This window comes from Zonotrichia albicollis, chromosome 3 (assembly GCF_047830755.1).
Source record: "Zonotrichia albicollis isolate bZonAlb1 chromosome 3, bZonAlb1.hap1, whole genome shotgun sequence".
Classification (NCBI taxonomy): domain Eukaryota; kingdom Metazoa; phylum Chordata; class Aves; order Passeriformes; family Passerellidae; genus Zonotrichia; species Zonotrichia albicollis.
The window spans coordinates 108163173-108186052 of record NC_133821.1 but is presented as its reverse complement, the minus strand read 5'-3'; the positions used below and the strand labels follow the sequence as shown (position 1 = coordinate 108186052).

Genomic DNA, 22880 nt, shown 5'->3' with positions numbered 1-22880 from the left:
TATTCCTTCAGAATTTTGTTTAGGAAATACTAGACAAATGGGTAGAAACACAAAAATAGTAATCAGCACCTCCAACACAGTGAAGTACAAGTTTCAGGTTACTCAAAAACCAACAGAAATGGAGTTTGTGATGAAGATCTGAGTATATAATTCGTTGTAGGGCTAATCTGGTGGTCAAATATCTGATTGTGGTATACAGATCTTACTATCACTGACTTCAGAGAGGTCTGGCCTGTGTTTTGTCTTTGTAGTCAAACTCCCTGTGCTTTTAAAATTAATTGAAATTATACGTAACTTTGACAAAACTGTACCTACATCTTTAACTACTTCTGTTGTACTGTTATTATTCTATTAGTACTGGATTTGTAATACATGTTGTGCTTCTTAGAAAGTTCTTAAGCACACAGAAATAGCATGCATTATAAAGAAAGCAAGGGTGGTTTTATATGTGAGCTAAGGGGAAACAACTCAGGAGGAAAAGGTGAGTTGTCAGTATTTAGGTCAGTAGAAATAAAAGCACAACTCACGGTGGCAGACAGGACAAAAGGAACAGAGGGGTGGGTGAGGCTGGAACTCAGACTCAGAGAAAGACAATAGGCTGGACTGGCTCCAGGCACAGCATGGAGAACAACAAACATAATGCTGACAAGATACACTGTAATGTGTGCTAGAGGCAAGGCTGAGAACCTGTCTCTGTGGGAGAAGTGTCTTATGCTGTAATTAACTGGAAAGTATTCAGGAAAAGAAAATATTCAAACAAAGTGTGAACTTCTGTGGAAAACAGACTCTGCTGGCTAAACACCCAAATGAACATGTTGTAAGCAAAGTTAAAACTGTATCAATTGAATTACTTTAAGACATTGAACCATTGATAGTGGTTTTTTTCTCTTACACTGTAAGATTTTGGAAGCAGAACTGTTTTCCTTGTTCAAGCACCAAGAGTTTCTTTGGTAATATATTCAAGAGATGCTCCAAGTATGTACTTTTATTCTTTGTATAGGTTGTACAAAGGGTCACAGACAGAAGGCATAGCTTTGAAATTAGGGTGACTCAAAGTACATGGAGAAACATTTCCAGATTGGTGGGGTAGAAGTGAAGGCTTCAGTACCTACTTAGAGATATGTAGAAAGGACTGGCCTGGAAAAGAACTGTTTATCAAATGAATGGCAGAGGGAGAGAAAAACAAGTTTAGAGTTAGCCATTGTAGGTAGAAACTGGAATTAGAAAGTTTTAGTTAGAAAGCGGAATTAGGAAAAGGAAGAAAAACAGAACACAGTTTTAAACTTTGGCCTAACCTTAAGCCTTTGCCATTTTGAAAGTGTAACATATACATAAGGGAAATCTAATGGATTTTTTTTTTTTTAATGTAACTTTGTTAGTGATCTATACAGTTTCTCGAAAGTGAAAAGTTCATTGTGCCTATCAGGTTCTTCATTAATATACTCCACTGCTTTTCTGAATCTGTTTTCTCCAGCAACATGAAAACTGAAGCCAGTATTACCATTCCAGTTTTGGTCTTTCTCTTTGGTGTTCTTGAGTATCTCAGGAATTCACTACTGAATGCAGTGGTGTTTTATTCCCATCTCTGCTTCCTCTGAAGCTTGTACTTTTGCAGGTGATATGGATAGATTGCACTGCTAGCAGAGTTGCCAAGCAGAGAGTTCAGTTGGCTGGGAACACACTTTAGATTCCCAGTAATACTTAATGATGCTGGGAAAATGCCTTTTCTGTACCAAAGCTTTATCACCTCTGACATAAAAATAATGTAGAATTCACTTTCAAAATTATTTTCAGATAACAGTTGTACAACTCTCTAGTTTTCCCTCATTTTTAGTGACTTTGGTGATGTGTTCACTCATTTTAACAGAAACTTATTTAATTAGTTACAAACTAACTTCACTCAGTGGTCAGTTTCTTCAGGTTGATTTTGTTCTCTGGCCTACTTTACCTGCTTTGTACCTGTTAGTTTTTCCAAATATTTCTCTCACAATCATTAAAGGAAAAAGAAACTTAGTTGAAAAAGTTGCAAAGTCAGTGTGATCTGAATGAATGTGATATTCAGAGCTACTCATATGCAGATATGGCAGAAAAGAGGAGAGCTTTCAAAATTTTCATAATTGATGGGGCAAAGAAAGCAGGAACTCCAAAGAAACTGCCTAAAGAACAGTTAGCTGCAGAGGCTCAAAAGAGATGAAAAAGCTGTAGGTATTGACCTTCTCCTTGAGATCCTCAAGAAAGATCAATACTATTGAGATCACACACAGTGGAAGGAAAAATAAACCTCAGAAAGATATAATCAGAATCACATGATAGATCTTAAAGAACCTGTAAAAGAAATGATCCGAGCAGTGTGAAAACTGAAATTGAAGTTAAAAAATCATCAAGGAATCTGTGTTGTAAAACCTAGTCAGGAAACAGCAAGGATGATCATTGGGTTTACATAAGAAGATATTAGAGGTTATGAGGTGAAATATGTATGGTTTCCAAAACTAGGGAAAGAGTGACAGTTTAACACAGAGAGAAAAGCATCAAGTGGAGGATAAAAAAGTAGGCTGATCTGCTGATTTTATATATAATACAAATGATGATAAATGAGCACACCTATAAATAATGAAAACTAAGCTATCAGCTGTATTCACAGATACCCATGTGGTTTTTGTGTCCATCTGTCCATCTGTCCATGTTTACTCACTCTTTTATATTATGGATATTGCTTATCTCAAACAGCTTCACTATATTTTGGTTTTGCCAAGAAGAAACTATTAGACTTGCTTTTTTTTAAAGATTGAAAGTCTTCCATAAAAAAGTGGAGCACTTCAGTGCCTCAGGATGGCTCTACACCATACTCACTGATTTGAAATTATTGCAGCAGTTCACTTTTTGTAATACGTGTCTTTCTTTTAAATGGTAGGGATTCTCAGCTTGCAAATGAGAAAATAATTTAAAATTATTGGTGTGCTTCATATTTTTAGGAGACCTTCATTCTTCCAAATTAGAATTCCAATTTGTGAAGCGCTCCAATAACTTTAAATTGCTGTGTACTCTAGATCCAAATCCTAAACTTTCCAAAGTGAAGACCTTTTAAAACTGCTGAAATAATTCTGAATTAAATTGCAAATACATGACTAGAATTAAAATTTAGTTTCATTTTAAATCGTTAATTTAAAAAATCCTGAACTGAACCAGCTACATAAATATAAACTCCTATGTTCCATTTCTGATACTCTTGAATTTTTCACAGTCATGTTAAAACCTTTCTTTTTAATTATCGTGAATGTCAAAGTATTTTTGGGGAAAGCTGAGTTCTTTAGTATCTTTTTGAAAGTGACATTTTCTTCGTTTTCTATCACACAACATGTACAGACCTCAGACTACTTGCAAGTCCTTAAGTTTTTCTATATATGGCCCACAGAAACTCGTCTGTAGTTACTATTGACAGAACCATGTGATGATCTCCTGTGGTAGGCTGGGAAAGCCAGAGTCAGGAGCTGATCAGCATTTAGAGAACCAGGTCTTTCCTCAGTTCTTCCTTTTATCTTGCACAACAGCAAGAATGTATATTGAAGCTTTTTTTCTAAGGCTTTACAATGCAAGATTTAGTCATGTATATGCATGATTTTTGCTGTCTATCCACAACCTATCCTGAATTATGAAGGACTACTTCATAGTGGACCAGTGTTTATAAATAAAACGAAGTCAGAGAAAACAGTTTCTCCACTATTCAGATACAGTCTGCTGGATGCTCAGCCCTTTTATGCATATTTTTTGTGTAAAACCATTGACCCAGAATTTTCCGGACATTTGCAAAGTAGAGTGTGGAGCAGCATTCCATGCAAACACAAAAATTTATGCATAGCACTTTTATAATTTCATTTAAACCATCTGAATGCTCAGAAATGTGAGGGAACAAGAGTGAAATCTGAATGCACACTTCGTTGAATTGATGTGTTGGCATTTGAGTTTGCCATATACGCACACGACATTCCCCATAAATGTGTCAAATTGCCCAAAATTTCACTTAACTACAAGCATATTACCATTGTCACAGAAAAATGTAACAAGTATGTGACCTTCTTTATATTTAAAATAAAAAAACAATGTGTTCCTCCTTAGCTTGCTAAAGAGGTAGAAGGGAGCTCAACACTTGACATTGATTTTTTAAAGAAGGGCCACATTTACTGGTACATTCTGTCTCACAGTGCTCCATTGATGCCAATCACCTTAATCAGCTGAATAAACTCAGTTCATGCCTGCTGTGCATATCTGAAGAAGTACAAACAAGCAAAGCAAAGCACACCAGTGAAACTGGCTCAATATATTACAAATAATATTGAAAAGGCATTAGGTTTAACGACTAAGCAACTAGAATCAAAATTGAGGAGACGCAGGTATCCTGATATTGAGTTTTATTTGACCCTGCCTAAAACTGGATTTCTGTCTTCTCTTAACCAGAAGTGGTTGGAAGAGTGATTCTTCATTCTTGTTAAAGCTTTTTTTTACATTCATATATACTTTCCATTACCTTTAAAAGAATATGTTAACATAAACACCAAAGTTCAGACTTTTTATCTGAATAAGGGACACAAATGTTGTGAAATATTTGCATCTTAGAGATTGGGGTACAGCCCCTTTCTCGGCTGTCTGCCCTCCCTTTCAAGCCTAAATTCCATGTAGCTCTGAACTGCCTGAGGCTGATTTAAGACTGTGGATGACAAAGAGTGGTGTAAAGATATTTGTTGCAATGCCAAAGATGGTGCAGGCTCCAGTTACGAATAAATTCCAAGAATATCCATGCATATGATTTTTTGTACAGTTTTCATGGTAAGTTTATGGTCTAGGTTGACTACATGGGATGAATACTTTTGCATGCATGCAGTGCCCAGTGACATTTCTTCACACCAAAGGTGCCTCCAAAATGCGCACAGTTTAACCTGGAAGCGGAGATGGCTCTCTTTTTGCATGACATCTGTAAGCAGATAAAATTAGTTAGTTCCCAACTTTCTTTGTTCCTCTTCTCTTTTCTGGAGAGTCTAGCTTCAGTCAGTAACCACATGACTCACTTTGTCTGCTGGCTTTAACCCGAAGTCTTGCAGTTAAGGATCACATTATAGCTTATAGTGGATTTGACCCAGAGAATCTTCCTTATGAGATCCTGAACCCATTGCCATTGTTAGCACCAGGAAAAGAAGGGCAGTGCAGTGATGTATTGTTTTAAACTCTCCTACTCCACTGACCTGCCTGTGGGAGTTCCCAGCCCAGCTGCAAGTTGGCTCTCTGCCACCATCAGCTCTGTTTGAACAGGAAAGCCTGCTTTTAACACAGAGAAAATCAATGCAGTGGGCAATGGGATGTGAGAAATTACATGCAAGCAGTATAGTTATTTTAGGATTTTTTTCCTTATGTTTTCCAGCCATTTTTCCCTATACCCAGTTACAGAGGAGCATTAAGAAAAAGAACAAAATTAATTAGATGAGCAGCAGGAGAAACAACTACTCACAATAAAAATATTTGCTCATAAGACATATTGACAGACGTTTTCATTTTGGAATATTGGTTAAATTTATTTTCTGTACAAATTTATAGACTTTAAGGAAAGTCAGTAACATCATAACTAGAGAATTTTGGGGCAATTTTTTGAAAATATTCAGGAATTTTGGGTCTTAAATACCCTTGGTAAATTTTCAGGAATTTTAGGTCTTAAATACCCATGCTTCACAAAAAGAAAGGAAAATAATTCCTCGGTCATTTGGACAAAGAGGAAATCACTTAATATCACTGAAAAATTTCTTGTCTAGAAATCCTCAGGGGGAACCTTACATATTTAGCAAGCCTTATGTGAGAATGACAAAAACTTGTTACATGAAAAATACATGTTGCATTTATTTGTAGCAGACCATGTGAACTTACTGTTCTTATTCTGACGTGAGATGAGAACCTATAATCAGCTGACCTCCTTTCATCTAGAGATAAGAGATTACTTTTATGGACTTGTTTGGGGGCTTTTTAGAAATTTATTTCACATGTAAAGAGATAGAAAGCTGGAAATGAAGACTGTGTAAATTTTATGCAAACTTTCAGTCTGCCATGAATTCCAGACCCTACTGAAAGAAATATCGATTTTCAAATTTTAGACTAAAATTCCTCAGATTTTGGCTGGTTCAATTCTTTTAACTATGAATTAATTGAAAAAGTAGGCTCTGCTTTTTGTTAAAACTAAGTGGCTATTTGTTGAGTAAGCAAAACTCAAAAGTTCTGCCTTGTGTTCTATATTCAGATAAAACACAAAACCAGAAAACATTAACCTGGCTTCAGATTTTTACTGCAACCTCTTCAAGAGCTGTGCCAGAAACTATGTTTTGGAGACACTCTTTGATGTATGTCCACTGGAATTGCATCTGAGTTTGATGCCATCTACTAATATTAATCTAATTGTTGTGTAAAAATTATTTTAAGAACACTGAAGCTCTCCAAATAAGTTCTAAAAGACATGATCAAAAATCTATCTATAATTACATAAAATTAAAAGATACTCTGAAAATTGTGGCAAAATAGTTCTTGAATTCCATTTCAGTTTCTTCAGTTAAAAATTGCCAGTGGCTATTGTGATTACTGTTATTGGGTGTGTACCATGTTGGTTTGGAACTCTAGTGCTACACACTTGCCACAACTCTGTGATGTATAAAAAGATACATATGGGTTTAGTGCTATGAGATCTGATTCTTGGTCCTCACTGTTGCAGAATTCCTTATGGTGAGCCCATAATGACAGATTTAGGAAAGAATGAGGATTTAAAATGGTGTCTATTCCCCTTAGGTATCATATATTTTGGAGGCATTAAATTGAACAAAATTTCTAAATGTCCGAACCTTGTAATCAGCTTGGCATGCAGACAACACAGATGAGAAGGAATATTAAGGGCTAATTTTATAACATCAATCTGTCTGTCATCAGCATACAAATGAAATTTAGGCCAACATTGACAGATCAGATTGTTAAAGAGAACGAGGTACAGATTAAAAATCAGGAGCTTGAGGAGAGAAACCTGTGTGACACCTGCAGAGAAATTTTTGTGGAACTGATCAAGCCACAGGAGGTAAGACACTCTAATTTGTATAGAATTAAGTAGAACCAAGAAATAACACTTCAAAGCACCTCTTAAAAAGAACTGAATATCTACTTATGTCAAAGACAGCTATTAAAGGTTGGAGGCTAACTAGGAAAAATTCTGGCTTAGATTCTCAAGGAACTGCTGGTGACTGTAATGATGAAAGCTAGGTAATGTATTGTGATCTGAAGCCAAACTAATCCTAAAAGAACAATTGCCTATCTGAAGGCAAATAGAACAACTATCGGTTCAAGAGAATTAGTAGGAAAAAATAAGATTCTCAAATAAATGATCTAATTATAAGAGGAAAGTTAAAATTAATTTTAGGGTCCTTTACAAATTTTTGAAGTGACTAATATGAGTATGAATAAGGTTTCCTGAAGCAAAGTTAGGATATTAACAGATCACATAGAATCATAGAATCATTTAGATTGCAAAAGACCTCAAAGATCATTGGGTCCAATCATTAATGTACCAGTGGCAAATACAACACTAAACCATGTCCCTAAGTGCCACATCTATACATCTTTAAATATGTCAGGGATACTGACTTAACCACTTCCCTTGGTAGCCCATGCCAATGCCTGGCAATCCTCTCTGTGAAGAAATTTTTCCTAGTATCCAATCTAAACCTCTCCTAATGGAAATGGGCAATTTGAGCCCATTTCCTCTGGCCCTCTCACTTGTTACTTGGGGAAAGAGATGGGATCTCACCACACTATAGCCTCCTTTCAGGCAGTTGTAAACAATAAGGACAGTCACTCCCTAGTCCTGCTGGCCTCATGTCTTCTGATCTACCAAATTGATAACTGTTTCTCTGAGAAGGTTTGACAGTGAATATTTCCTTGGGTTTAAAACACTTTTTGGTTTAACCATCAGCTTGAGTACAAGGTATAAGGGAAACCATGAAGAGTAATTAGGACATGATCACCTGCTATTGTGAAGAAATGAAGTACCAAATCCTAGCCAGAAAAATGAAGAGCATCTGAGAGCATGTTACTTTGTTACTAAAAAAAATCAAAGCAATTTGTCACAGGTGCTAGAAAGCACTCCCAGGTTACCTTCAAGTTTTTACAACAGTAGCAGAGGAGTCAATCAATCCATGTTAGTGTATGTCCAAAAGTGAAAGTATTTTCCCATGCTGTAATTAGCATAGTGCCTGATAAATATCCAGTGGTTACACATTGATAATAGATAACAAAGGGCTGATTATTGAACCCTGGGAATGCCTCAAGTCTGACTTCACATGGATGATTAAAAGTTGTGTGTAGGGTGTTAAATCCATTAGAAGCATTCAAGTGTAATACAAGTAATTACCAGACATGTTTCAGGAGTAGAAAACAAAATTTCACAGTGTGTAATATCAAATGTTGCAGTGAACTTACAGAGAAAGGAAAGAAAAGGAAAACCCTTGGCACAGTTTGTCACCAGACCATTTTTCATTTTTTATCTGCTAGGAGGAACTTCAAGGCAGACTTGAAATATTCTTCACCAGGTTTGTTCCAATTGAGCAAAACCAGAACAAGTGCCTCATGCATGAGAATTTAGGCAAAAGTTAGAGAAACTGAAATTAATTTGTCAAACAAACAAACAAACAAAAGAAACCACACAAAAAAATTCCTACACCGAATCCAAAAACAACAGGAGGAAACAAAACAAAAAGCCAGGACCAAACCCAAATCAACAGAGAAGGGGCAAAACTGTCATCTCATAATATGATTCATAATAAGCAGTACAGGGTCAGAGAGATGACTACATCAGACAGTATGGAATACTGAAGAAGGGTACCTGGAATATTTTTCTTTTCAGTATTGGGTACATAAGTAGAAATAGACATGGAGAGTCAGACATCTCAATGAAGCTTAATTCAATACTTTACAGTTGTAGGCACCATTACATGTTTATGGACTATTGTCTAGGTGCTTTCATCAAGGAGGATCAATGAGGCACACATCTATTGTAATATGGATTTTCATGATGTCCTTTTATATGATGAACTCTGTGATGGCCTTTAAAAGTATTTGCTTTTCAAGCTATAATTCTACCCTTATTTTCCTTCTGAATGCCTGGAGCTTCCTTCTCAAAGAAAAGTTTCAACCACAACCACATTTACTGTTGTTGAAGTTGAATAATTCTGGAAAAAAAATAGCTTAATAGGAGGAGTGGGATGAAATTAGATAAATTCTGTTTCTGTAGCTAAATTGATTTCCAAGAAAACATAATGAAGGGAAAATTCTGTATTCTGGACATGTTTGCATCATGTTCACATCCTGGATATCTTCTGTATCAGCAATTCTGACATAGCCTTGAAAGCAGGCCACAGTCCAAGACTGTTTCACATTTCAAGAATGGGACATACCTGCGTTTCTACAGACAGTCGTAATCTACTTTAGTTACTGGTTCCATAATTTTTGTGTTCTGTCTGTGGTTCATTTCAGCCTGAAATGTCCCTGGGGCTCCACTTGCAGCCCTGTGCTGCAAGGCTCACCATCCTGGAGGGTGAGATACAGGTAACTCAGTCCCCTCACAGAGCAAAAATATGAGAAATTTCTCTCCCCTTCATAATACACATAGATGTTTTTAAACTTTTTTTCCCCTTGTACTAATGCCAGTGCAAATATTTCAGGGCACGTCCCTCACACACAACAAAATTATGACTTTCTGTGCCTGATTTTCCCCCTGTGCTAAGGGCATCAGCACAAAATAAATACACAGTGCCTACCCAGTAGTCCTGGATCATCTAGGGCCCATCCAAACCTAAAAGCCTTAGGTCTGTCACAGCAAACTGAGGTTGCTAGGCATTCTCCAATCATTCTCAAATGGCTAAGTCAGAGATGCCTAGTATCTACACACTGCATCCCACCATGTTTTAGAAGGGAGAAAAGAAAAATTTTCCAATGTTCATCTTACCTCCATTAAGAAAGTAGTTTTTTTCTATTAATGCTGAAGCTATCTGTGGTATTCATTGTATATAGGATCATGATAGAACTCTGTGTTTATGGATCTGCCTTAAACCAGAGTTCAGGATGGATACATAGAATATGAGTGATAGAGAAAATTCTTCTTAAATGAAGAAAAATAAACCTTACTAGTACAAATAAAACTTTTTCAGTTTTGCTAGGGTCAGCTTACAGGATAAAATGCATTGGGAAATTATCATAGTGCTGTTAGCATGCAAACCTGTAAGGATTTTTTTTTGTTAAATAGCCTTGTGTGACAGCACCCTATCCTGCTGCCTGGCCAAGATTTCAAAGAAAGCATGGAAGAATCAAACAGAACTCGCATGTTTCCTGTGATATAGAAAAAAAAAAAAAAAAAGCTGTGATTAGTGTAATTAATTAATGGTCATTTGTAATCCATTCTTGCAATACCATAGGAAAAGACATCTCAAGGTCCTTCTCTGTTCAATGTATTGTATTAATTTGCATAACATTGCTCATTGTGCTGGATAATACAGTTTTTCTAAAGCTGGTTAATAAGGATCCCAGCTTCTTCAAAAAGGTGATGAAGTTTTTTTATTGCCCTCAACGGATTAAGACAAAAAAATGAGAAAACACTCTTATCCTTATTATACATGTCCCTTGTCTACATGTACTTGGATTATGGTACAGCACGTTGACCTCAGAGAGCATCAGGAGTGGGTCCTGATGGAAGGTGGAGCTGAGAGCAAAACCACTGGTGAGAGGTGCAGGTTCAGCCATAGCCCACTGATCACCAGACAGCTTGCAGTGATGTGACAGGTCTGACATCAAGCTGGGAAGTCAAGTCAGCAAGGCGAGGTCAGGACTGGCATGGTGCAAGGCCAAGAACATCATAACAACAGCACAGCACAGACATGAGCCATGGGCGGGGACCTGGGTTTCAGCACAGCCCCTGGGACAGCAGGTGAAACATTCCTGGGAGGTCCTGCTTTTCACACCTTCTGTCTTATGGCAGAGGTGTTTTCGCAGCAGTCAAAAAGACACGAAGCTCTGGCAGAACACAAGTGACCTTGAGCACAGGAAGCCAGGCCTCTGGGAAGTGTTGGGAGGAAAAAGGTCACAGAGGAGGTTTGTAGTAAAGCAAAGTTATAAATTCACCAGAATAATCAAAGCCTGTTGGCAAAATTAGGGCTCTGACACCTGTTAAGAAGATAGAGCTTTTATAAAAGTGCCCTTTCTAATTGCCAGTCACATTAGCTTTGATTTTTTAATTGTTTATATGTACTATACTACAATATTAGCCTATATCTTCTTTGGTCCTCAAAGTTTCTATTTAACTCAACAGGAGTTGCTTGCAGAGGTCAGTAATTGGAAAAAAAAAAGTTTTTTCCAGAATTATAAAATGTGCAATATAGAGCCTTATCTACCTTCTCAGAGGTGATATGTCTTGTCAACTCTAAATAACTTCACAGAGAACATTGTACCTCACAGGAGGTCATTGTCTAAGAAAATTAGGCTTTTGGTCCCTGACTACTTCATGATTCAGTTTCACAGACTGAGTTTCTCTTTGTGGCAGAAAGAACTTTGTAATACTGTTTGATATTAGTCCATTTTCCAAATCTCATTGTTTTTCAATATGATGAATACAATGCTTAACAAGGGAACTTTTCCACAGAAAATCAATTTTCTGCAATATTATTTTGTTCCTGTATAGAACAATAAAAACTTTAAAAAATACTTCTTATTATCATTGAATTGACTATGGTATGCTTTATAGCTTGGATTTCTCAGTGTGCCAACTAATTAGCTTCACAAATTGCTAAAAAACTCAACTGTTTCCAATTGATTGTAAGAATGTATAAAATAGTTTCTGCATCATCTGAAAATGAAATATGACCTTTTAAATGTTTAAACTTTACTTCCCTTTTTTGTGAGTCATGATACTCAGGTTTATGTTCCATATTATATTCCTGTTGAAGCACCATTCACACCCTTAACATAAGCCCGATGCTTAAAAACACGTTCAATTTGATTGTAAAATATGTATTCAGATTATAATAAGTGTTTCATATAAGCACAGAGATTAAGTCTCTTAACTGGCAAATGGGGAGCCTGTCCACCCCAGAGATTAGGCTGTTTCACTTTTTCTGTTCTGAGCCAGAATACCACAGTAATTGCAATTCTTAAATGAGGCAGTTTAAATACACCCCTGAGTCAGTTACACAAAGCCAACACTTCAAAGTCAGGGCAAGTGGCCGTAGAAATGTTTCCTTCCTTCTCTCCCCAGCACACACACACACAGAAGCCCATATACGACCTTGAACACACACAAACCTGCTCCAAAGCCATCAAAGCCAGCTGAAACTCGTCTGCTTACTTCAGCTGGTTTTGGATCTTACATGTGCATTTGTAAAACAGCTCAGCTCAGTTCTGAAATCTAATAGGTCACATCTGTGCAAATTCTGAGACATGCATACAACAATTAAAAAAGAAGTCATACAGCTTTCTACGCCTTGAGGATAGACTGCCAAGTTTTACCTTGTCCAGTTCCCAAGTTTATGCTCAATTGTACCAGCTACAGCACAGTCCTGTTACAGTCATTGGTAGTGGAAGGCACTTCAGCACTTTCAGGACTGCAGCTCCCTTTAGAAGAAATCATATTGAAGGAGGTTGCTCAAGAAATCATGTACCTTTGCCTCTGACCCATTCCCAGTTGAATGTTTTGTAGGCTTCAAAATTTGAGATGATGGTGATTCCACAGCTTCCCAAGGCAGTATGATCAAGGCTTCGTTGTGTCTACAGCTGAGAAGTTTTCCTTAGGAACTCCTACTTCAGAGCACCTTTTTCCAGTCTCTGGCAGAAAAGAGCAGGAAAGTACTTTCTCTTCCTGGCAGCCTCTTATACATGAGAAATGTATTATCATGTTTCCTCTCAGGTTTTCTTTTTTCTCAATTGAATATCCCAGTTGTTACAGTTTTTCTCATAGTCATGTTTTCTGGATCTTTTATCTTCTTTATTACTCTCTTCTGTGCTCTCTCCAATTTTTTTGCCTTTTCATTAAGCATTGTGTCTTGAACATTGCCCTGATGCTTGGTTTTGGTAGAGGATTAAACTATCAAAATATTCTCTATACATATATATGTTTCTACTTTCATTGGACTTGCAAAGGAAGGGCAATATTTAATGTCTCACATTTCTTGGGACACTAAGCAGAATAGAAGATATAAAGATCGAACATCAGATCACAAATTTTGTCAACAGTATATATCCAAATGCCAGCTATTGATGTATGTCTGCTTGGGCATCATAAGATTCCAATAATCCAGTTCATGCTGCTGTTGCTTGTCTTTCAAGAGTTAATTTCTTCTGCATATCCTCCAGATATTTTGCATATTCCTATCTGTTGGATTTTGCACATCTTTCAGTCAGATGAGATTGAAATCTGTGTAATTAGCTATTTTTCATGTTAGTCTTGAACTAAAATACCTACTACCTTGTGACACAGAAGAGAAGGTGGGAAGAAATAGATCTTTTCTTAGCTTTAAATTTTTAAAATATGTTACAGGAAATGAATGCAAAAATGATGTGGCTTTCATATGTTGCAGAGTTGACTCATAAGCTGAAGAAAAGTGGTTGAATAATATGATCAAACAATATTTTGGTGACCTGTTAATCTAATGAGATTCAAAAGAGGAACTGCAGAGATGAAAGATTAGCTGGAAAGAGAAGCAATTGTGGTTGATAGTGAATACAAAATGAAATACAGTATGTTGCTGTAACTTCATAGCTTGAGTCATAAATATACACACATTCTTTTTGTGTGTGCAAGAGCTTTCCACTCAATTCCCTTGGGAGTTAGTGAAGAATTTGCTTTTCCAAAATAAAGCTTTGGTATTTTTATATACTGTCTTTTCTTTCATGGAGCAACCTCCTTTCATTTACTCAAAAGAAAAAACAAACAGTTAAAATGATTATTCTAGTTCTCTGTGTATAAGGCATGGTGTGCATTTGTGAAAGGACCCAAAGGTAAAAGAAAACATGTTGGAGTCACACAATAGCTGGAGGCCTCTTCCTTTCATTAATATGATGGCTTGTCACAGAAAGCAGTGCTTACATTACATGCATTTATGGCTGTGTTTGATAAGTTGCCTCACAGACACAGAAGCAACATATCCAGAAAGACCTTCACAAAATCTTAATGTGACCTTTTCAGGTTCTGGCAGCAATTTCACGGGAAATCTCTGAACATGAGTACAGATAAGGAAACAGACTGTGTGCTGACTACACTAGGACATACATAAATTCTTATGTAAATTCTGTGAAACAATACACAGAATTAGCAAACAAACAGGTTGCTGCTGTTGTTTGCATTTCAGATTTCAAAAACACCATTTCATTGTACACATGGTAGCATTAGAACCAGATTTTTCATAGACTTAAATATGTTAAGATGGGACTATTTACATGTATAACATTGCATAGACAACTGTGTGAATGCTTAGAGTCTCAGTTATATGAACAGTGATGTTTCCTGTATATCAGGGTTTCCCTACTCAATTCAAAGGAACTAAAATACTATGTAAACAATTTAATTTCAAAGGAAAAACAAGATTTAATGGCAGACTAGTTTTGAAATCTAATGGTTCAGCTTGATTTTTAGTCTTTACATTTATCTCTAAAGTAATTTTTACAAAGCTGATTAAAAGACTATGTCTTTTAAGGCTAACTTTTAAATCAGAAATTGTTTTGAGAAAAATACTGTTCTTACAAACACGTTTTCCATGATTTGACAGAACATCCGTTCATATAATTTTGCTATTTTTTCTAATTAACTTCTAATGCTATTAAAAACATAAATTGGTATTAACCAATAATTTTTTGTATTCATTTGTCAAAAACTCTTAAATATTTATTCCTCATATCCAAGACCATTTTCCCTCATGCTCTTGTCCCATTCTTCACTTTTGTAATCCCATTTACTAAAGGCTTGAGCAAAACTTTTATTAACATCATGCAGGTAGTGCTGGATTGGTCCTTCATCATGAAGCAGTTCACATACATCACTGTTAAATGAGGACAAGATATTTGAAAATGTGTTAATTTGCTGGGGGAAGTACATAAACATGCTGAACACAGAAATCACAAAGATGTTTTAGGAAAGTTTACAGAACTTTTAATTAAAGTGCCATCTGCTATGTACAGACATAAGAAAATTTCTTGGACAGAATATGCACAGAGGTATTATGCAACAAGCTCTGCTTCTTCCTGACACCCATCACAAGTAGTGCAGTGTTTCTTTTCCTCAGAGCTGCCCCAGGCCATGGTCTTTCTTAAGTTGCATTGCCATCCTTGTATCCCTAGCTGTACTCTGTCAATAAGGGCTCCCTTTCCAGCCCCACTTCTCACTTAACACTGTGAGTAGCACAAGGGCAGCTGCATCAATAATACTTTTTCCTCAGATGTAAGCATTCATTTTTTTAATAGGTACTTCCGTGGAACTGTCTCTACTCAAACCATTTCATGTTAGCAGTGAAACTTTACATGGGTTTCACATGATTTCACTCATAGAAAAACTACAGTATCCAGGTAGAAAGTAGAGCAGCATGATCTCTCTTACCATCTACTGTTTTGCCAGGACGTGTACCAGCATTTCTCCCAGTAAATGTACATTTCCCGATGACATTGAACAGTCATGACTGACAATTAAGTGAGACAATGTTAACATGAACTTTGCTTAACAAAGAAACATTTTCTGCAACTACTAGGAAATATTTAATTGCCTGTTGATATTGCCAATAAATTAATAAGGTGGGGAGTCTTTTCCTGGATGTTCAGCACAAGTCATGCTAACAATCTTGTATAGGTACTCTGGACTTCAAGTGACTTCTCTTAGTAACTGAAGCATTTAAGAAACATCAAGAAAAATAATTCTAGATCATGGAAATGACAAGGTTGGAATGTATTATCAGGCATTTTTCATTTAGAAATTGGTGAGGAGGGGCTGATGAGGTAGAAGAATTGCATTACATGTACAGAGGGGCCTTTAAAGCATGTTTTGATAGGCATGTTTCAATGATTTTCATTATTATTTGCAATCAAGTTGGAATTGATTGCTAATTCTGCAAATTGTTGCAAAAAGCTATTAAATTAACATAAATCTGTTTACAGTATTTGCTCCACTCTGGGTTTACTAATGAAAAATAATTTATATTATTAATAGAAATTATAGTAATACTGTAAAGATAATTTACTTGAATTCACATTTTTTTAAAGGTCATGAGGATTAAAGTTCAAGAATTATCTGCTCTGATTATCAAGTACAGCAGCGAAGTATTTTGCTGTCTAGAATATGTGACCACTGATCCTTACTTTTGAATTTTAATTTATTGATGTTTTGTGATTCTAAGATGGAAATACCTGTGATTTCACATGGAACTTGAGCATATTAATACCTTTGACTATATGAGGAAATCTGCTGAAATCACTGGCATATGAAGTTATAGACATATTTAAATTTTATGCTGATCCATGGTCTCAGAGAAGTACAGCATTTTTGAATTTGATTTCCTACACTAAAAATCTGAATTTTACTCACAGAAAGTTATTCCAGAGTTGAAATTAATGAAATTAAAAACACCCCAGACTTTGAAGACAGTAATTTCAGTAAAAGTGGAATTAATTCTGTTTAAAATCCATTCATTTTGATTTTTTTATAGTCAACTGTTTTAAAAAACTGGAAATTTGTGAAACATAGAAAAATGGAACTGTCAAATATTTGACATTTTAAAGTGATTGAATTAACATTTTTCTGAAGAATTTTTTTAAAATCTCATCAAGAAGTAGTAGTACTAGTATTCTTATAATTCTTCCACAGAAATCTACAGGAAATTACAGTTTGCATTGTACTACATATTAGTATTAATTAAGATACCATTGAAAATGAAGGATGGTTTAATTCAACTAATGTTGCAATCATTTTAATTAGTTTTAATATTAGATGGCCTGAAAGATAAAAAGATATTAGACATTAAAACACAAGAAAAGTTATAGCTGAGGTCATTGTTTCTGTATTTCTGACCTTGAGTGAGTGTTTCATTCCTGTATTTTTCCAAAAGTGCTAGCAGTTTTGCATATTTGTTTCTAGCATATAACCTTTAGAATGAGTTACTCTTTAAAGCATTTACTAGTGTTATTTTCATATGCACCCACCTGTAAAACTAGATATTTTACTCATTGAAAGCATAGGGCAAGAAAGAGCAATAAAAATTTTCTGAGGTAAGTTAAAAGTGGTTTTCTGTTCCTATAAAATAACTCCTCTATACATTTTCTTTAAAATGTCATGACTTCAAAGTTTGATAGCTGACAGGACTGAAGGGTTAGAAGCAAGGTCTGTGAGTCCAATTGCAAAGCTGAGGATTTTTCCCTTTACAAGTTATTGCCTCTAGCCCTGCAGGACTAGTAGGTATTGGACTTAAAAGCAGTGACATTTTTAAATACAGAGTAGATGCTACTGGCTTGGGACGAAAACTTGACCATTCTAAGGGTCAGGAGGCACAATTTTATAGAGAAAAAGGCAATGCTGTGAAGAAAAGTAGCAAATATTTTTGTAAGTTCTTAACAGTTAAACTCGTGCGCAGAATAAAAAGTGTGAAGCCATCGATAGTGTAAATCTAAAAGTAGACTTTATGAAATATATTGAAATCAGACAAGATACAATAACAAATATCCCTACTGCAGCATCTGTTAAGTAGTTCTTATATTCTTAAGTAATTCTTAATAATTCTATTAAGAAATGTATTTGTGTATACACACACACACACAAACACACATATATATATATATATACAAATACATATCTTAATAGAATAATACATTTCAGGATATGAATGTACTTGTAAAATCCCAAGTCTACACTATAAATTTAAGGACATAAGATATTCTCTCTCACATGAGATAAAACATTAATTCAAAGCAATAAAGAATAAATTCTGTTCAATGTCCACTTATGTGGTGCCAAGAAATTAAATTTGTAAGTTTAGAATGTCGTAGCACCTCACTTTATACTGAGATACAGCTAAGATACTGCTGTCTCAGCTCTATGTTTTGGGTTTAATATGCCTATAGAATCATAGAATTAGTAAGGTTGGAAAAGACCTCTGAAATCATCAGTTCAATTATCAAGCCATCACATTATCAAGCCAAATCCACCAGTATACCATGTCCCTAAATGCCATGTCTACAAGTCTTTTAAGTAACTCCAGGAAGGGTGAGTCCATCACTTCATTGGGCATCCTATTGCATTGCTTGACTAGCCTAATCTTTCCTAATGTCAAATCTGAACCTTCCCTGGTGCAACTTCACACCATTCCCTCTTGTCCTGTCACTTGTTACTGGGGAAAAGAAACGGACTCTTGCTTTTCTACATCTTCTTTCAGGGGGTTGTAGAGACAGCTCCTTTTTCCAGGCTAAACAACAGCAGCTTCCTCAACCACTCCTCACAGCACTTGTGCTCCAAACTCTTCACCAGCTCTGTTGCCCTGCTCTGGACTCACTCCATCACCTCAATGTCCTTCTGGTAGTGAGGGGCCCAGAACTGGATGTAGGATTTGATGTCTGGCCTCACCAGTGCCAAGCACAGAGGGACAATCACTTCTCTGGCCCTGCTGGCCACACTATTGCTGATACAGGCCAGGATGCCATTGGCCTTCTTGGCCATCTAGGCACTCTGCTGGCTCATGTTCAGCTGCTGTCAAGCAGCAGCCCCAGATCCCTTTCTGCTAAGCAGCTTTCCAGACACGCTACCCCAAGCTTGTAGCACCTCAAGCTTTGTTGTAACTGAAGTGCAGGACTTGGAACTTTGCCTTGTTGAACCTCATTCTCAGCCCATCAGTTCAGTCTGTCAAGATCTCTCTGTACAGCCTTCCCACCCTCCAGCAGATCAACACTCCCACCCAAATTAGTGTCATCTGTGAACTAATTGAGTTCAAGTCCCTCATCCAGAACATTGATAAAGACTTTAAACAGGATCAGCCCCAATACTGAGAACTGAGAAACTCCACTAGTGATCCTCTGCAGACAGGATTTGATTCCATTGACCACCACTCTCTGGCCCAGACATCCAGTTTTTATGAACAGTCCATACATCCAAGCCTTAAGTAGTTAATTTCGTGAAGACAATCCAGTGGGAGGCATTGCCAAAGGCTTTGCTAATGTCTGGGAAAACTGTATCTGTAGCCTTTCCCTTATCCACTAGGCGGGTCACAGGTTGGTTAGGCAGGACCTGACTTTCCCAAACCCACGTTGGCTGTGCCTCATCCCCTGGTTGCCCTGTACCTGCTGTGTGATGGCCCTCAGGATGACCTGCTCCATGACCTTCCCCAGCATCAAGGCCACGCTAACAGGCCTGTGGATCTCAGTACCTTCCTTCTGGTCCACCTTGTAGCTGGAAGTCACATTTGCCAACTTCCGGTCAGTTGGCACTGCCCTGGTTAGCCAGGAGTGCTGGTAAATAATTGGTGATAAAATGTTGGTATAAATTTGTGATAAATATATTGGTGATAAATATATTGGTGAACACTTTCAGTGCTCTCTCAGTTCCCTTTATTATATTCTGTCTGTTGCTGATGTGTTTTTTTGTTGTCGTTTACAACATTAGCCAGATTAAGTTCTACTTGGGCTTTGGCCCTTCTAATTTTCTCCTTATATAACCTTATGGCATCCTTATCTTCCTGAGTTGCCCACCCTTTCTTTCAAAGGTGATATACTGCTTTTCTTTTACCCTGAGTTCCAGCCAAAGCTCTCTGTTCAAACACAGCATCCTTTTCCTCCAGTTTGTCTTTTGGCATATGGTAATGGCCTGCTCCTTCATCTTTAAGTTTTCCTTCTTGAGGAGTGTCTGGTCTTCCTGGACTCCTTTTCCTTTCAGGACTTCGGTGACACTTCCAAGCTAGATGAATCATTGTCCTTGCTGTTGTTCAGGTCTGCTTGCAGAGCCTCACACTATTAGGCCAGGGCACCTGAAAAGTCAGGGAAAATGCGCCTGCTGTTCTAGACATTAAGTAACTGTGTTCTGCCAGGGTGAAAGTGGGCAGGGAATTCTCCATATTGTGCATCCTCTCTGCCTGTCAGGCCTGTCACAGGGAAAGTAGGGTGAAATTCCAGTGGTGCCTCTCTCTCTCTCATGCTCTGTCAGTAATCAAAGGAGCTCCTCTACCTGGGTGCACCTCCCCAGAGGTGTACTCACTCCTCCCTTCTGCAGAGCACACTCTGCCGCTGCCTTTGGAGTGTCAGCATGTTCCCTGGAGCACTGTGGGCAGCTGCATCAGTCATGCTGGGTGCAGAGCTTAGAGAGGTTGTAGCTTTCTGCCAGGTGGATGCCATTGCTTCCTGGTTGAGCTTGCAGGGGTTTTGTGCTCTTCCTGCATACCCTGCACCAATTGCCATGCCGTGCCCTGAGGGATTCTTTTTTTTCTGGGGGGGAGAATTGTTTACTGTTGCTTCTGGGCCTGCCCAGGTCTTGTCAGCCACTACCACACAAGCTGCAGACTTCTGTCAGCTCTCTTAGCTTCCCTGATATTCCCCTGGTTTGGGAAACCCCATTGTACACTGTGCAAGAGAGCACCACTGCCATTTGTGCCAGCAGTGGATATGCTCCCCTCAACGACATACATGCAATGTGAAACAAGCAGCAAACTGAAATGCAATTCATTTGAAAGCAAATCCTTTAAATCAGGAATAATAATTTAAGCATAAGCTGGGCTGAACAGGCAAAAGATTAGTCTGGCCCCAGCATCCTACCTGCTAGCAAATGTCTACCTGCTAGCCTGTTTGCAAATGCCTAGAAGAGTATTTAATAGCAAGGTACTTATTTAGTAGCTATTCCCCTGGTATGCATCCTAAATTCTGACACATTTGGGATGTACAGTCAGGTTTTTTATCTTTGTGTGCTGTAGCCTTAAAAGATTTTTTTTGTCTGTGGGTTTATCTAATTGCTCTTTCAGTCCACATAATCTTCTGTCATTTATAAGCTTCTGTGGTAACAACTTCCATCATTTAACTATGTCCTGTGAGAAAAAAAAGTGCCTCCTATTGTTTGTTTTAAATATACAACTTAATAACTTCATTTAATGCCTTTCGATCATATATTACAAGGAATAACAATAATTTCTCGTTCACTTTTACCATGGCACTCTTACAAATATTATCAGAGCTCCCTCAACCACCTCCTACCCAGGCTGGAGGGACTTACCTTATAGAAGCTGTCCCATGTTCTCCAGAGATCCCTCTAGTCCCACTAGATCTGTTAGAGTTAGGAAGAGATCAGAACTGCATACTGCATTCACAATGTGGGCATACCGCAGACTTTTTTAGAGTGGCGTAGTCATATTTTCTGTTTTGCTATTTCCAAACCCCTGCTGAAAATGAATATAACTGAAGAACACATCATACACTTGACATGCTCCAGCATCTTTGAATTAAAATATACACGAGTTTTCTCCAATGCATAGTCAATAGAAAGATGTTTGCTTATATGTAATTTTAGATATCATTTAGCTGTCTGAGAGATCAAAATATAGTGCCAGGTTCTGATGTGAGTTATACTGAGGATATTCCATTGGAGTTGACAGGTCCAATCAATATACAGCATGCACAGAGATGAGGTGGATTCATGACATTTCCTGAATATTACATGCACAGACAATAATTGCAACTGCTCTCATTATGTAATTTCTAGGAGATATATTCTAGTTAATGCATTTCATGTACTATGTAGTCTGTGTGGAATTCAGATCAAGTAGTGTAATTTAAATTAATTGTATTCTTTTTCATTGCACTTTTAAAACATCAAGTAGTGTGAGAACATAACAGAATGTAAATTACTTCAAAATGTAAAAAGGCTCTCTAGCAGTTTCTCTTTACAATATTATGTTTGACTGAAGGGAGAGTCATTTCAGTTTTTGAGTTTTCATCTAAGGCATGCCACATCTGTGTGACATACCATAGACAGACAGACATGATGAGATATGCCTTTCATGCCAATGAGAACAAAAAACTGCAACATTAACTGAATAATTTTATTGTGTATGTTTTAGATACATGTATTTTCAATATCCTAAGTGATACAGTGTGATAAATATCAAAAGTGCTGCAAGCATCTCTATCTTTGTGTGAAAATAGAAGGAAATAAATATAGCACTGTATTTGATTGTATTTATTTTGAATGTATATTGAACCTTCATATTTTGGTTTTGGCTTTCAGTCCTCAAGCTGATCTCTGCTTTATGTTGAGATTTAGTATGACACTGTCTGTTTCAAGGTTTTAGATGAAAGCTACGTAATCATTATTGTAGGACACTTTTTTCAATCCTTTTCTACCGTATCTGAAGGCTGAAGACCATACCAACTTTGTCAGTGGATAGAAGATAACCCCATTGTTACAACTCTTGTACCTGTGGAGTATTGGTGCTACTTCCCATCAGAAGGACACACAAAACCAAAAAATTTCTGAGGAGATGAAAGTGGATAGGCTAGTAATCTTTACTCATTTGTTCAGGCACTTTCTTGGCACCTACTTAAGGCACATACTCCCCAACACCTCCTCTCTTCCCTTTTTTTAGACTGTGAAAAAAAATCACTTGTCCAATCTCTTAAACAATTTATTCAGTTTTTAATGCCAGCAGTCACATTTGTCTAAACATTCTAGCTGACTAGTTGAAATGGATTTATTTACCAGAGGAGTAAGAGGACTTAAGTTCTGTATTATTCCGTGCAGTAAATTTTTCTGCGACTTCCAGATATATTATTATTACAAATGCAAATTATCTGTTGCATTGTGAATGCATCAAACATATTGT

The 22880-nt window shown here is 37.1% G+C and overlaps 1 protein-coding gene and 1 long non-coding RNA gene across 16 annotated transcripts in view; one reads left to right on the top strand and one right to left on the bottom strand.

Moving 5' to 3' along the window:
* ADGRB3 (adhesion G protein-coupled receptor B3) overlaps window positions 1-22880 on the top strand; it is a 445578-nt gene that overhangs the window by 316031 nt on the left and 106667 nt on the right. The window lies entirely within an intron of this gene.
* LOC113458853 (uncharacterized) overlaps window positions 1-22880 on the bottom strand; it is a 43592-nt gene that overhangs the window by 10820 nt on the left and 9892 nt on the right. The window contains exons 3-4 of one of the 3 annotated variants that reach the window (XR_012579771.1): window positions 21275-21440; window positions 17933-20042 (exon numbers count right to left, since the gene is read on the bottom strand). This is a non-coding gene — a long non-coding RNA (uncharacterized LOC113458853). Of the gene's footprint in view, window positions 1-17932; window positions 20043-21274; window positions 21441-22880 lie in introns of those variants that run through there. The other 2 variants (XR_012579770.1, XR_003379509.2) reach the window with 2 other exon arrangements.